The 16,481-nt window shown below is 35.4% G+C and overlaps 1 protein-coding gene across 2 annotated transcripts in view; it reads left to right on the top strand.

Annotated features, from left to right (window-relative positions):
- Positions 1 to 16,481, top strand: part of BTBD9 (BTB domain containing 9) — a 118,759-nt gene that overhangs the window by 26,772 nt on the left and 75,506 nt on the right. The window lies entirely within an intron of this gene.

Genomic DNA, 16,481 nt, shown 5'->3' with positions numbered 1-16,481 from the left:
TGGGTGAAACTAGAAACTATAAATATATTTTATCCTCTTGGTGTGGATTGACATAATGCAGATTAGTAGTAAGAGAATGTTCCTTGTATTATCAACAGTTGTCAGACGGGTTCTTGAGTACTGAATTATAGTAAAGTAAAAGGGGTTCACCGTACTCTTATGTAATTTACACAGAAGAGTGTGCAATTCATCATTTTAACAGAAATTGCTGTTCACTGCTAGAAAATTTATTTTTTTCAGGCTTCCTAATCCTTTTTTATCTTTTGTATTATGGAAACTTTGTAGTTACCTGTACCTGTATCATCTGTGCATCTCCTGATTTCTAGGCGGATAACTGAAGGCTCTTTACCGTATTCTGGCACATGGGCATGTGTTGGCACCATTGCATCTAGCACCTATGTGGTTTTCCCCACAGATGTCTGGAAGTAAATATAATAATAAGGTTTGAGGTCAGCAGCATACTTAGAATACTTTGTTTCCACATCTGGCCGACAGTCTCTTGGAATTTTCCAGGCCATGAGACATCCTTGAAAGGTTCACAGTGCCATATGCAAGTCGAGTTGGTAGGGTTTGTTATAATGGTGCATGAGCAAGCTAGCAGGAAAAGTATCTGCAGCCACCAAAACTGCTGATGTGTATGGTGATGTAGCTAGAAAATGCCTATCTTCTAGAAATTTTAGTTGTTTTGTTTCTCAATTCTAACTTGGACAGTCTGGTTTACAAAGTTTTACAGAAATAGTCTGATGAAGGATGAAGGTTGTCTGACTTCACAGCAAAGTGATTGCAGAAGCTCATGTAAGGTAACACACATTGCCAGAGGAGGCTAATCTTGCTACATTGAACATATAATTAATAGCAGGGAACCTCTTCCAGGACTTGAGAGCATGAACCCAAATGTTGTGTTTTGAATGCCTTTGAGAGGAGTCTTTTTATATTCGCTGATAGTGCTGAGAAACTATTGCCACAATGAAGCTCCCCAAGTTGAATGCCTGTAGCTTAAATGATGTGAATCCTTTTTCCTCTGTGAATTGTTTCTTGGTCAGAGTGTTCATGTTATGAATTGGAGATATGCATCTGATGGAAGCAATTAATCCATCTTTGGAGGTATGTTAGTACAAGGGCAGGCTGCTGGTGAGGCCCATGCATAGGAAATTACTTTTTGAATAATACTAGGGAAAAAATTACTATTGGAAGGTATTTCAGAAATATTGCTCTGAGTTTAGTTGTGCGTCACAAACTTTTGAGAAGGAAGGTCTGTGTCTGGTAAACTGGGGAGATGATGGGACTGCAATTCATCTTTTAGATGCTGATGAGTCTGGACTTCTTATTCAAAGAGCAATGGATGGTCTACATTTTACTGTCATTTGTTTCTGTATTTTGATTGTTTCATATTTGTCATCAGAAACAAGGCAATTGAGAGAAGATACTTGAAGCTTTGTGTTTTGTCATGTTTTTTTGTGACAAGTCCTCCAAATTATCACATGGTTTTAACAAATTGCTTGGGCTTGTTGAATTAAAGAACAATTTCTAAATTGGAATTCTCAAAAGATGCAGATTAGATACAACATTAGATACAATATTGTCTAAAATGAATCTAAAAAGGCATTTAGCAACTGGGGAGTTGATTCAACATTTTATTCTGTTCTATAAGCTTGTTTAGTGCACATTTCTTCCAAAAATTATTGCTTATGAATCCTCCAAATCATAGGCTAAGGAAAGCTGCTTAAAGCAATGCATGGAATGCAAACTGTCTGCCTAGGTTGGCCCATTTCCTGTATTAACTTTGGCAAATACTGGACTTCAGTTAAAAATATGATTCATTGTTCTGTGTGTTCTGGGATGGTTTTATGAAATATTTCTTATGGAAGGTGTAGGGAGTAAGAGCAAGTGGAATCATAGAATCATTTAGATTGGAAAAGACCTCTTAAGATTGAGAGCTACCATTAACCCAACGCTGGCAAGTCCACCATCAAGCCATGTTCCTGAGTGCCACATCTACACACATCTCTTAAGTAAGTTCAGGGTTGCTGACTGAACCACTTCGCTGGACAGCTTGTTTCAGGTACTATTCTAATACTGTTCTCGACCAACCTCTTGAGTATTTGAAGGACTTAATTTATAATTTTTTTTTTTTTAAATAGCTCATTTAAAAATAGATCTTATCTGACTAACTACCCTGTTTGAACTTACTTGACACTTTTTTTTATTTTGTACTATGGATGACCAGTGTTTGAGCTGGTCAAAAACAAACCATTACACTTATTTAGTAGCTACATTTGAAAAAAAAAATTACAGAGTGGAAAGAGGCAGCTAGGCACTGAAGAACATCTGTTATCCCATTTTATTTTAAGGTAAGATCAGTGGTGCATTATTTAAAATTGCCATTTTGGTGAAATTCATAATCTAATCTTTATTATATAGCTTTATGGCTTACATTGTGTGCAACTGCTGTGATGCAATCTTAAAAGTTAAATATGTTTGTTCTCTTCTCTATTACCTAAAATGGGAATGTTTCAGTATGAAAATGTAATAGTTGTTATATCAATTTCTTAAGTGCACGTGGGAGGAATTACTATTGATCTAATAGATTTAATAGTTCATATTCAAAATCTATGAAATAGAAGTAATATTTTGCATCTGAGTAATTGCTGAGTGTAATCCTTCAGGCAGAATTCTGAAAGCAGCTGTAAAACTGGAAAATTACCTTCTTTTCTTTTTTCAGGCATAACTGCACTTGAATATCTTTGTTCATTTTAGCTTCTAGTGAATAATATCTGCATAAGGAGCTAAAATATGTATTATATTTCATTCAGTCAGGTAAAAATTTGTTTTGGCTATTAAAATTAGGAACTGTGGGCAGTTACCATGGAAATTACTTGAAGTAGTTGTAGTACTTTAAAGAAAACAGAGGTCACCACAGTAGTCACAAACAACAGAGAGTGCTTTTACATGAGGTACATAGGATCAGGCTGATAGGATCACTTTTTAGTGATCTATGCAGTGTTTTTCCTATTCCTAGTAGCCTTTTTAAAGGAGAGAGGAAAGTTGTTTCTGGGATCCTTTGAATATCATCTAGTTTGCTTCCTTCCAGTTTGCTCTTTCTCCTGACTTCTGGTTTTCAGAACCCATCAGTGCTACTTCAGACATTGGCTAGAAGACATGACTTGACAGCACTATGGAGCTTTCCTACCACCTAGTCTTTTCAGGAGAACTTTTATGTTGACCACATAGTTACCTTGATTTATGGGTCAAGAATAAATCTATGTACTAATATGTCAGTTCTTCAATTCTTTATAAACTCCAGCCTGGTTAATATAGTGGTTTCATTGAAGTTATCTAAAATGTTCCTATACTGAGCAAGCAAAAGTTCCATGAAGATGGAATACACTAATGTGTCTTATCTTAATGATGCAAGATTTGTCATAGAAAATATATACATATATACAAATTAGCATCATTCAAGGGGAAGAAATTAATTTTTTTGTGGCTTATATTTTCTTGTGCATGATACTTAAGGTGTTCAGACGTGGTGCTTTAGAGTGGATGTACTCCATAATAATTATAGGCAAATATTTCCAGAGTTCTATTTAAGAGATATGGAAGATGCAATGAGTATCTAAAATAAAGCAGTAAACACCAATATCAGGAAGCAAAGTGGAGATTTCTTATCCAGGTATTCTGAAATATGCTTGTCCTTTTCACAAGGGTTAGAGACCCCGGGGGAGGGGTTGAAAATTTTACTCTTTGTAGAATTATGGTCACACTTCAGTGTTAGAAGAATTGTCATTTATAGTTACTGCAACATTAGAGCTTTAATGAAGAATAATTTATTCCAGGATCACTGGAGTAATTTTTGTGGCCTGTTTTCTAGAATGCAGTTTTGGACAACTTCCAAAAGTACAAATGGAAGAAGTGCCTGCCCTTTGGCATGCTTGGTCATCTGCAGCTAGAATATGCTTTTCCTCTTGATACTACTTTTCTCCTTGCAGTTCCCGTTGAGCAAGTTAAATCCAGTAGTTCACTTGCATATTAACAATGTCTTGATGCTCACATTAGTCCTCTATATTTTTAGAGATCTTTGTAGTTAGAAAAACTACTAATTTCTCATATTCATCCTTTAAATTCTTTTCCAGGCTAGGACTGAATTATAGGTGATTCATTCTCATTCAGAAAATCAGATGTTAAGGCAGCTGGTTTCTTGGCCTAGTGACTAACACACATCTCCCATACTCTGTGCTGTCACTACTTCATCTTCCTTCAGAAGGTCTTAATTGAAATGGTCCTGCTGATCTTCCTCTGCCCAGAGCTCAAGGTTAGCGCTGAGGCGGGGATTTTTGAGGCTGACTCTTACCTTCCTCTCTTAACCTCATATGCTTTAATTAGAAGTTTGTACTCCTGGACTGAGTGTATGAGAAACTGCCAGTCTCTTATAGAAGGCAAAATAATTTGCTGAATTAGATGTAGACAGGAGCTGCAAGGATCAAGCTTGATACTTCCTTTGCTTTATTCTCCCACTTTCTGTACAGTGGTAGAGATACATGATGCGGTCATCAAATTTTTTGGATCATTATATCTGTTCCGCTGGCCATGGGTGCTTGACAGCAGGATCATACCTAATTTGTGAGTGAAGAATAGTTCTTGTTCATGTGCACGGTAATTAACCAGGAAAGCACATTCTTAGACCAAACATGAATATGCTCTTCACCCTTAGCACAGTCCCCTAGTGACTGTTTGCAGGCCAGTCATCAGTCAAGTGGGAAAGTGCAGTCCCTGGAGCAGGCTGAGCCTTCATTTTGCTGAGCTGCTCTCTTCCTTCTCTCTGCTGCTTCTAGTAGGGTTTCTGTATTTTGTCACATCAGTCTTTTTTCTTCTGTGTTTTTGATGGTCTTAATTCTCTGCTGAGCTAGTGCCAGATAGGAAGGGTTTAAAACTGTCTCACATTTGTGCCTTTGCTTTGTTTTTAGTTTACCCTGCATGGCTTAATTGCTTAAACTTGTAGACAGAGGTGGTATAGACAATGTAAACTCATCACTGATTTCTCTCAGTAAAACCGAGACTTGGATCATACTTCAGGAAGAAGGGAGGGAAGAATGAAAAGTTTCATAATTGGCCTGGGAAAGGCCTTAATTCCTCACTGGAACCAGCTGTTTTTATTTTGGCAGCATCTTCCTGTCCTGAGCTGGAAGATACTTAAAAAAATTTGGACAGCTAGGTGAATTCTGTGGTCAGCTATGATGCAATAGCTTGTAGATACCGTGTTAAGGTAAAATGGATCGAATGATGTCAACAGAATTAGAAGGAATGTTTTGTTGATTTGAAAATGATGCTAGATAAGATTTGGAACTGTGTCAGTAAATGAAACAGCATATTTACGGCAAGTAGTCAAGATTATTTATAAAGTTATTTTGTGCATCTTTGGACAATATAATTGGACTAAACATAAATGCAGGATAATAAAGTACTTGTCAATGTCACTCTGATTTATTCTTGAAAGTTTCTCTGAGATCAGCCTGATAATCACTGTGTTTAAAGGGAGACAAATTCTGCACTCTTTTCTTTCTTGATCCAAATTTTATAGCTCTTACTTGAAATAAAAAAAAATATTTCATCCTATTTAAAGGCAGCTGGCATTCTCCAGACATTCTCTAAACGTACAGTATAAGCCTGATTGGGAGATTGCATAAGTTCTTAAGAACTATGTAGCTCATGAGTTTCAGAAGAGACTAGAGAGATTTAGAAAGCCTGGTCAGAAGAGGAGAATAGGAGGATAAGCTTTTAAAGTAAAGAAAACCTTTTAAAGTGAGAGTATTAGGCAAAGGGCAAGGTAAGCTATATATGGAAGATGGGATTAAGAGCAAGTGTCACGTGCAAAATATAGAAATATGGCCATGCAAGGCAAATCTAGAGAGTGCCTAGGAAAGCTGAACAAATTTGAAATGTATCATTCTGCCTAGAAAGTATGTTTGTTTCTAATAATTATTGTAATAAACCTCTGAAACTGTTTCAAGTAGTTTATAGATGTATCTAAAAATTAATGGACTAAATAGTCCCAATGCCTATTCTTTAGTCCTATAATGACCTTTTACACCTTGACCATCCATCCTACGAAACTCCTTTCAGCTTACAGAGTATATTGGCCATCTTCATTGCCCTTGGGTGGAACAGCTTTTGGCCCATGTAAACCCTCACTTAAGTAGTGCTTGAGAAGGGAATGCCAGTTGGGTTAGGCTGAAATTATGCCAGAGACAGCTCTAGTGTTTTAACAGTGCAGGCAGTATGTCTGCTTACATTTTCAAATGACCTTAAAAATGGAGAGGGTAACCAGAATAATCTCAAGATTGAATTCTGGAAGAGTTTGTCCTGTGCTTTTGTGCACAATGATTGCTGTGCAGAAGAGGGGAACAGCTTGGAGGTAGCAGACCTAAAATGGGGGGCCATCAGGTCTACTGAGGGCATGGTTTCTGTTTGCTTGAACAGAGTGTTTTACAGGGTGTGAAAGCTCTTTGCACAAGGTTCAACTTGTTAAATGATTAATTTGGAGAACTTGAGTTGTCACTCTCCTGATACATCAAAAGTACCTCAGTCTAAGCTGTTTTATGACACAAGAGATATGTATGAGCTGTATAGAAATTTTTGTTTTCTGTTATGATACTGAGTGAAGTAATAAAGGATGTAGCTGATAATTTCTTTAGGTTTGGTAGAGTGCATTGCTAATTTTTTTTTTTATATAGGTCATCTTGAAAATTCCTTTAGCTTGTGGTTATTGTTCACATGTAGGTGAGAAAAATAAAACTAAAAGATATTGGCTAATTTGCTTTTGTTTATAGAACGAACTACAATTGCAAAGTTTTATTTTTAGTGCTCAAAGGATTTGGATAGTGTATATTGAATAGATTCAATGAATATTAGTTGCTGGATTTTTAGTAGCATGTAAGATGCATAAGTGAGTGAAGCAAAACGTATTCAGCAATTACCAAATTCAAGATCACTTTGTTTCTGTGGCATGTAGGGAATAAGAAGTGCAATGTCAGTTACTTTTATATGGAGTGTTTATCCTCTAGCTGAAGTTGAGATTTAATATTTTAAAATCTTTTATGTTTTGGTCTTTTATGGCATTTTGTTAATCCCAAGTTGTCTAGCGTCTCTGGACTGCTTTTAGGATGATGGAATGAGAGATAAACCTGCAGAGATCTAACATCCTCTCAGGGGGATAGCAAAGCATAAGACTTACTACCTGTACAGAATGAGAAACCTTCTGGTAGCGTATTTCAGTGATAGAGTTAATATTCAGTTAAATACAAGAGGAAGAGGAGCAATAGTGCAAGGGAAGGAGTGAGAAAATAAGCGGTATCTTTTTAGAAGTCTGCCTTATTGCTGCCTATATTGCTCCTTTGGGATTTTTCTATTGAGAGCAAGAAAAACAGCAAGCTCTTCTTGAAAAACACAAGATGAAATTACTGCCATAAATTTTTATTTTTTTTTCTGTGGTGTAAAAGCTTTATTTAGATGGGGAGGTTTATTACCAGTGTTTTCCTGGCATGGCTAAGTTCAATTAATTTCAGATGACAAGCTCCAGGGTTTTCTTCCTCTGCTCCCTCACAACCCCCATTTCCCAATGTATGGAAAGTACAATTTGTTATTGGTTTGCCTTGGGCTCTGGAGACCTCATTAAGAGCCCAAAAAGGGGTTTCTGTCTCTGCTGTTGGATGCCTTTCTGTTTTCTGCTGAACTGGGGCCATTTGCATTCTCACATGGAAAAGGAATGCAGGGACCAAAGGATGAAAACTGTTAGGTTTATATTGCTTGCCTGTTGAAAAAAGCGGTGATAAGAGATTAAAAAACTGCTGTTTCTTAGGCTCTAGTGTTATACTAGAATTTGCAATGCAGAGGCAGATTAGCTTTGAGAAGAGAATGTAAGTGGGAAATCTCAAGTTATTTTTTGTTCTGACAGTTTATATGCAGAATGTCTACTTGTTTGATGGTAAGGAAAGATGCCCACAAAATACCACATTTAGTCACAGTTCTGAGGTACCATGTTAACTTTTCAAATTTGTATTCCTATCAAAGTGCTCTAAGAAGCATTTTGGAAGCAAGAGACTGGGCTTTTAATCTACACAGTAGTTCAAGACACTATGTTGGAGCAATGAGCATATAGGAACTATTATTTAAGTACAGTGTATTTTCATAGCAAAAGTCAATATACCTGTGAGAAACTCTTTATTCCATCCTTACAGTAATTATAAGGTTTAACAAGAAATATACAGAATCACATCTTTCTTTGACTAGCAAACAAAACTATATGTCTTATGTGTTTAACCCCTGGTAGAGTACTGAATTCTAATTTAAAGCATTCTTACTGGTGTAAAATAAAGTAGGAATTCAATAAAACTGACTTTCTTATATTAGCAGTTATTCCTTACTATTTTTCTCTGGTGTTGCATTGTAATAAAATAATGTGTAGCAAATGTAGAATTGATTGTGCATTTAGTGTCTTTGCAGTATTTGACAGTGTTTTCAGTGTAAAGCACCTATAACACATACACACACACATTTATATGTATGTGTACAAAGACACACACGTAAACCTGTTTAGACAGATGTTAAGACTACTCTCAGGAAGATTAAATATTAAAGTTCCTTTATAAATATAATGAATAATTGTTTTAATTGCAGATTGTATACTGTTGTAATACTCATCTTATACATGTAATGCAACATAAAATTCAAAATGTTACCTACAATTAAGATCAAACTGGGAGTGTTGGATTTCTAGTTAGGTAGATACTACATGTAATAATATTTTAAAACAAATGTTTTTATAATGTAAGATTTCTTAAAATTATTCTTTCTATCAAGAGGGTTGTATATATCAGAACTAGAATTTCTTTGTTAAATCAAATAAGAAATTCATAATAGAGTGTTGATAAATTTCCTTTCCTAAATTATCACTCCTGAAAACAACTGCAGTCTTCATGAGCATGTACTCTTTAAAATTAATTCAAAGGTCAAAAATGCTTCAGAAAGTCTTTTGATTTAGAATAAATGTATGACAGCCTGAAATAAGAGGTTTTTTTGTAAAGTTTTAAAAAGGGATGCCATGGATTTTTATGGTGTTAAAAAGCTCACTTAATTTTAGAGAAAATCCTCCAGCATTTTCTTCAATTTTTTCCTTCAAAAATGAAAGCTGTATGGTAGAAACTGTTCTAACAGAGACTAGCTAGTAAGAGAAGTTCTTAATGGAGAAACAGTTCATGTTTTAAACTTGCATGTTGACAGTAATCAGTGCTTTATCGTATTGTGGAATTAAGGGGTTTAGATTCCAAGAATTCTGCAATTTTTAAACCATCATTATGTTTGTGGTACAACTCTTAAAGGAGTAAGCTGTACTTCTGAAGCTTTCGTGAGCAATGAGTTCATACAGAAATCCTCATGCTGTGCTCAGCATAGTTCTCTGGCATTCTGAACACCAGTTAAGGCAGTGGTACATTCAAGGGCTGGTTTTGTATGTGTGGTTTTCCAGAAGTTGTGAAACTGTGATACTTTTATACCAGAAATACCTGTTCATTGCCAGGGTAGCTTTTCAAAACAATAAATATGCATCTTTACCTTCAGCAAATAAATTTTGAAAAAGCTAACAGGAACTGCTAATAAAATCGAGAGTCTTCAGAAGGGTGTTCAGAGACTGTATTCCCAACAGGAGCTGCTTATTCCTAGTTAACATAAAGGGCTTTAAACAACAACAATATTATCCACAAAATAAAAAGTTAAGGAAAATTCTGGTTTATTAGGATTTTTTTGTCTAGTCTCTGGATCATACATCAGCTGGTAGAAGCATCAGAAGTCAATAATGTTTCAGAGCTCGTACGTGTAAATTTTCAGCATGCGAAAAAACTAACCTAGGTGAGGGCTTTCCAGTGGGCTGTACATTCCCCCAGCACTAGGTGATTCCTCGAATGTAGGCATTTCGGATTGTTTTCTTGGAGCAAGATCAATATTTAGATACATAAGTTCTTTTTACCTGCTGGAGCCTTTTGAATCCATGGCCCTTGAGTTTGTTTTGATCAGATCCTGCTTGGCCCCAGCTGTCAGCAGTTGCAATTCACTGTTTGCTCCCAGCTGGCGGCAAGCCCAGTGAGCCTGTCTAGGGACATGCCGAATGAAACAGTGGATCTCTAGTTCTCTCTTTGAAGGTTTGGGTATTAGATAGTAAGTAGGCCCAAATGTACTTAAATAATTAAAATGTTTTTAAACTCATTTTATTGTGTAAAAAAATCTTGTCTAGAAAGCATAATTTTGCATGTGATAATTAATGCTTAAGAATGGGCCTTTTAAGCAAGAAGGAACACATTTGTTTACAATTTTGTCATGAAAATGGATTAGCTAGGCTTTATCTGTGCTTGTTCTGTTGCTAGAATAAAGTTAGTATTTTACTAATCGGCCAGAAAAGATGCTTGTTCCTTGAAAGTAAAGCTAGAATACGTTTGCACTGAAGTTCTAGCATAAAATGGGAGTTTAGGAACCAGCATGCCCTTAGTCATTAAATAATAAGGCAAGGTTTGTTCCATTTCAAACACAGTTGAATTTCAGATTAATTTATTTAATGAGCATGAAAATGAGTTGATCTGCATTTGAAAAATAAAGGGTTTTTTGCTTATATCCCAAATATTAAAGGAAATCTGCACTGTTGAGCATAAGGATCTCATTGAAAATTTACTGTTAGAAGAGATAGGGAGTGAGCTGATTGAAAGACCAGTAAACTCCTCTGTACTTTTTGCAGAAACAAACCTCATGTCTTTGTTCTCAAGTGATGGATGAGGGAATTTGGGTTGACATGTGCAAAACTAATATTAATCTTAAAATAAAATTACTTACTTTAAAAAATATAAGCAAAAATATTACAGCGTACGTCATTTTTGTGCAGATTAATGGAGATAGATGATCTTTGTCTTTATATGCATTAGGTACAATTTATTATGTACAAAATACAACTTGGCTGCATGTGTGGGTATCCAAATCTTCATTTGTAACCTATGAGTCATCAGCCTCATGAAAATATACTTCAGAAAGAAGTACATATGCAGGCTGTAGAAGCTGCTTTCAAGCAGTTCAAAGTGTTTTGTACTTACAGGCTATGCTTGAAGTCAGAGAACATAAATGGAGAGTTATGCAAATGCTTTCTGGTTTGTTGTTCATGGAATATACTGCATTAGATAGAAATTAAAAAGCGTGATTTAGAGAGAGATGAAAGGTTATTAGATTTAGCATTAGTAGTCTTCAGATAGATTATATTTGAAGCATTACTATGAGAAAAGTTGTATACATGAGAGATGGTAGTTTAAAAGAAAACCTCAAAACACAAAACTAACATAAACCATAACAAACGTAAGCACTTTTCAGAAACTCCAAGGTAAGAAGCATATATATATTGTCATGTAAAATTTTTATATTTTAAATGATAAATTTCTTAGATAGAATTGTTCGAAAGACTTAGTTGACTTAAACACCTTTTGCCGCTAGAGAGTGCTGTGCAATAACTAAAATCTTTTCTCTCCAGAAAAAAAATCTCCAGTTGCATCTTGTCTTCTGCACGTTAAACAGATAAATTATTGATATTCTTCAAACGGCAAATTAATTTACACTTAACATGCAGACTTTACCTGTAGAAACTTGTTTGAGTGACAGTAATGGTCTCATTGCAAGTTATTTAAATTTTAAGGTTATAATTTACTCAAATTCATGTAATTCCTTATTTGACTAAATCAAAACAAAATGCTACTGACGTTGTTTTTAGCATTTATTTAATGACATATGTAAAAAAAAACCCACAAAAAAAAAAGCTGTAACATTTTCTGATTCTTAGTTTACAGTCAGGTTCATGAGAAGTTACTTGGAAAGAAAGTTTGAAGATAAATGTAGTTTTTAAAATTTTATTTTTTTAAATTACTATTTTCTCAATTGATCTTTTGCTTCTTTCTCTTCAATTTTATAGTTCTTTATCATTCTTCCTGTGTTTCCTTTTTAGTAGACCTATGGACAAGGTTTGGAGCAAGTGCTGATTCAGTCTAGATGCTATTTCTAATAAACCTTGATTTTGAAGACATAATTATATAGTCTTTTAATTTATATGATTCTGTATGTTGAGTAGAAGTGAACGTTGTTTGCTGAAATAATGACATCAGTGTAATTGCCAAGTAAGGGACTAAAACGTGGACTTACCTGATCATGGTATTCAATTCCTGTCTCCCGTTGCTGAAGTTAAAACCTCAGCATTGAAGCTGAGAGATCTCATGAGGAAATTTTTTACCATTTGGTATACAGTTAGTAAAGGTACAAAAGTGCTTTGTTGTGCAGTTTTATAAGGTTTGAATTTACTGAAATTAGACAATGCTGGAAAGCTACTTTTCTTGTTTGGATTCCAATAGCTTACATTGTATGAGTGCTCAACAGTACAATATTTTGTTATCAGGAGTCCATGGCTGTAGCAGTTGGAAAAAATGCTCCCTAAGGTCATAAAAATGTTGGTAAAAACCTTTGCATAAGGTCTATTATTTCAGTTTTAATTAGTGGCAAAGTTATGGCACTTAGGATTCTTTCAAATTCTTCTTTACTGAAGCTCCCCCTCAAGAGTCTTCACTAATAATCTTTAGTTTAGATGAGAAATAACAGTGATGGTACAGGCACTTGATCCAGTTTTCCAGGTACTCAGGGCTCTTCAACAGGCCTGTGTTTTTCTTGTCACGTCCAAAACCAATATTTAAGAAAGCTTAAGACAGAGTGAGCAATGAAAATAAAAGTGAATGTTACCATGTGTCTTCCCATAAACAGGTACATGATAAAAAGCTCAGTACAGCCCATTATGATTATGTATTGAATGCATTTCTTACTGAGCCATGGACTTACTTAATTTTATGATCATCTCTGGCAATGGTGAAGTTATTTGAGGGTGAATTTTCATACATACTATTAGATGACATACAGGTTGTTTGATAAGAAATACAGTGTTATCACAGTTAGACAGATAAGCTGTAAATTGTGGTGTAATACAGTTGTAACATTTGCTAAAGAGATTTTATACTTTAATCAGACCTGAAACGCCATTGCATGAATGTGAACAATTGGGTCTTGGGGAAAGGACTAATGAATGTCACTACTAAATTTTTGGCAAAGGATAATTTTCTTAGTTAAACATCTCTTTTGTCATGTATTTTAATGTTTTGTATGTGTTTTATTGGATAAGTTTCTGTTCCAATTTCTTACACTCACATTTTAGCAATTTTGGAAGGAAATGCATGCTTTGTTTCTTTTTTTTTAAAGAAAAGGAAAAGGACATTAAATATATCTGCAAAATAATGCTTGTGCCTAGGATTCTGATACTTAGATTCTATGAAATTCTAAATAATTATATTAAATTTCCTTAGTTAGGGTTATGTGGGGTCAAGTCTATAGGGAATAGCTAGGGTAGCTTAAATACTGGAAAACATGTAACATGCCTGTGGTGTTCCATCTAGGTCAGTTGATCTGCAGCTTGGTATGACCTGGTGGTTTTGGAAGCACAGCTACCTTACTTCTGATAGCCATGTCATTACATCTGTCAGATCTCAGTAAATGACCCTTTGCCTTCATATTTGTTTTAGAAGGTTATTCTGCTTTAAGTACTAATGTGGGAGTTAAGAGTCTTGGGTACAGTTCTATGCTTTAGGTGCCTTACGTAATTCCAAGCATGGCATGTATCATTCAGATATCTATGTACACTGGCTTCACCATATGGCTTCTGCTCACTCCCTGCTTCAAAGCAATGCTGGGAGGAAAAGTACTGAGTTGGTGATGTGAATTGTGTCTCCTCACTTCATGTCCTGAGATACTCAATATTCAAGTAATTTTTCTTAGCAGTGAGGAAATACTTGTTTTCTACTGCTTTGAAGCAATTTAGGAGACTGATTGGTTTTTAAGATGGGTTAGATGTATGTGCAAGTACAATCTGTAGCTGCATATCGGGAAGGTTGAAAAGGATGGAAGATCTTTTTCCTCATTCTAGGGTGAACATAGTTGCCCCTCTCCATTGTGCTGGCTCTGGTGCATGTCTGCATGAACAGATTCAACTCACTGATCCATGACAGGATAATTTTCTACCTCTGGATAAGTTAAGTTGATTGAGTGAATAAGCTCTGTCTGATAAGCACCAGAAGTGTTTCAAGATGGAACTCCTTGGCTGGAAGTAAAACAAGTGATGGGAAGTTTGAAATAATGAAATTGGAAATGGAGTGAGACCTACCCTTTCAATAGTAGAAAAGTTGCCAGTTTGATCATAATACAGCAGTCTAATCACCTGACAGTTTGTCAGATGATTAGGCTGCTGTATTAATTCTGTCTTTGAATTGGATTTCTTTCCTCAGGTTGAGAGGTAGAGCTCTTTACTCTTAAATTTAGGAGATGCATACCAAGAGACTTGGAGAAAATGACAGCTTTTGCTTTTTCTGCACTATGGGTATTATGAGAGTAGCTGAAAAGTAAAGAGTAACCACAGCTGAAATTTCCTTTTCAAGGAACTGTACCTTAATTAAATTCACTTTTTTGTTTGATTGGTAAGGTAAACATGAAATGACCATTATTTGTTGAAGCATTTATTTCCGTTTTTTTTTTCTGTTTTTAACTGAAACATGAAATGGCTGTAAATATGGGCCATTATCTAGTATACTATTTTCTCTGCTTTTAAATAAAAGCTTATATTTTAAAATTCCTGTTCGCGTTAGACAACTTTGCAGTTATTACTGGAAGAGATGAGCGTATTTAAGTCTCCATTGCAGAATTTGTCTTCTGTTCCTTGGTGTTGGAGGGCGTGTAGTTTCAGAAACTTAGAAGAAAAATATAGAGTAATAAATGAAGGGAAAAAAAAGAAAAATATGAAGAAATTCTTTGGCAAGTTAAATACCAACATGCTTTATGTAGGGGAAATTAGAGAAAGAGGAGGTTAGGAAAGAGGAATCTAGCATCCCAGGACTGTATTAAACTGGGAGAGAGGGGAAAAAAAATCATACTATGTACATGTTAGGATTGAAGTTAAAAAGAAATCCCTGGTTCATATGAATTAGTTAGGAGAAGCTCTGACAAGTTGTTTTATGTGATCCTGGAAAACATAATTTTAATAAACAAACCCTCTGAAATTAAGGTCCTGCCACCTCAAAGACCTGGAAGTTCTACATCACATCCTTTTTCTCTCTTTTTCATTAGATGACTGGCAAGAACTTCAGAAGTGTTGCGTAGAGGTTTTTAGAAGTTAAACTCCCAGTGCCCTTCTAAGATTTTTCTATGGACCAGTTTTATGGTCTTGATTTCACCTGAGAGCCTACCTACCATTAGAGCCTTTTTTTAATAAAGTAGAAGTTCTGCTGATTAATTTCTATATAATATAGTAGGTTGAGAAGCTGATGGAGGACTTTTCATTAACCATACTATCCTCCTTATTAAGCTGCTTCCTTGTCTTGCAATACAATATGACTTCATAAGAATGGCAGTAATAAAAATATTTTTCTAGGATAAGCTTCCAAAGCATTCAGGATAGGAAAGTCACAGACATTTCCATCCTGCTCACACTTTCATACTTGCTGTGCTGTTTGTGAGTGAAGTGCAGCTGCTTTTGCTTTGTATACTCTGGGTTTGTCTCCTGAGCCTGCTTTATGACAACAGCCTATCTCTATTTTGAGTTTGGCATTATTGTAGGTGCATTCATATGTTTATATAAAAATGTAAGGGTTAACATTGCACATGTGTTGGCAAAGGAAAAATTGAGTCATTTGCTGCATAATGTAATGAAAATAGTTTGTATGGGAAGTCAGTCAAAATAGAGCTTTTCTTTAGGTATACCAGAAGTGATGGCATCCTTCAACCCTCTGAAATAAGGGGAAAACATTTTGTGTTCTTGTGACTTGAGTGATTGATGGCAAGGGAAGTTCTGCTTACTCTGTATTACTTGGTTCAACCTGGAAGTTACTTTTCTTTCTTAGTCTCCTATCCCTCATGGTTTCTGTTGTTGTGACTTATACCTGCTTCTTCATCTCAAAACGTTATGGCACTGGAGGATCTACTTGCTTTTTCCCAGGATGTGTTGACATATTTTCATGTGTGATAGAGAGGAACGGACAGGGGGAAAAATGTATTTGGAAATGTATTTTCACAAAAATTTTGATTTAAGGAACAAACCTGTCCAATCGTAATGCTGTTAAACTGTATCCTGTAGTGCTTGTAGTCAGTTTGCTTTAGTGATCCCTTGTGGCCTCCCTTTCTTTGCTCTTTTGACAAAATAGCAAGGAATGAGATACTTGACTTTCACAGGCTTTTTTCCTTGCCTTTGCAGAACAACCTGACTAACCAGTGAATATCCTGAGTGGTAGACTGGAAATTATGTATCAGGAGGTAACACAAAAATTATAGTCTGTTTGGCCATGCAATAATCTACTGATAAAGTGATTTTTTTTTTTTCCTGT

This window comes from Manacus candei, unplaced genomic scaffold, assembly GCF_025592945.1.
Source record: "Manacus candei isolate 608988 ecotype Guabito, Panama unplaced genomic scaffold, ASM2559294v1 h1tg000017l, whole genome shotgun sequence".
Classification (NCBI taxonomy): Eukaryota; Metazoa; Chordata; class Aves; order Passeriformes; family Pipridae; genus Manacus; species Manacus candei.
The sequence above is the reverse complement of the archived record's forward strand: the minus strand, read 5'-3'. Positions and strand labels throughout refer to the sequence as shown.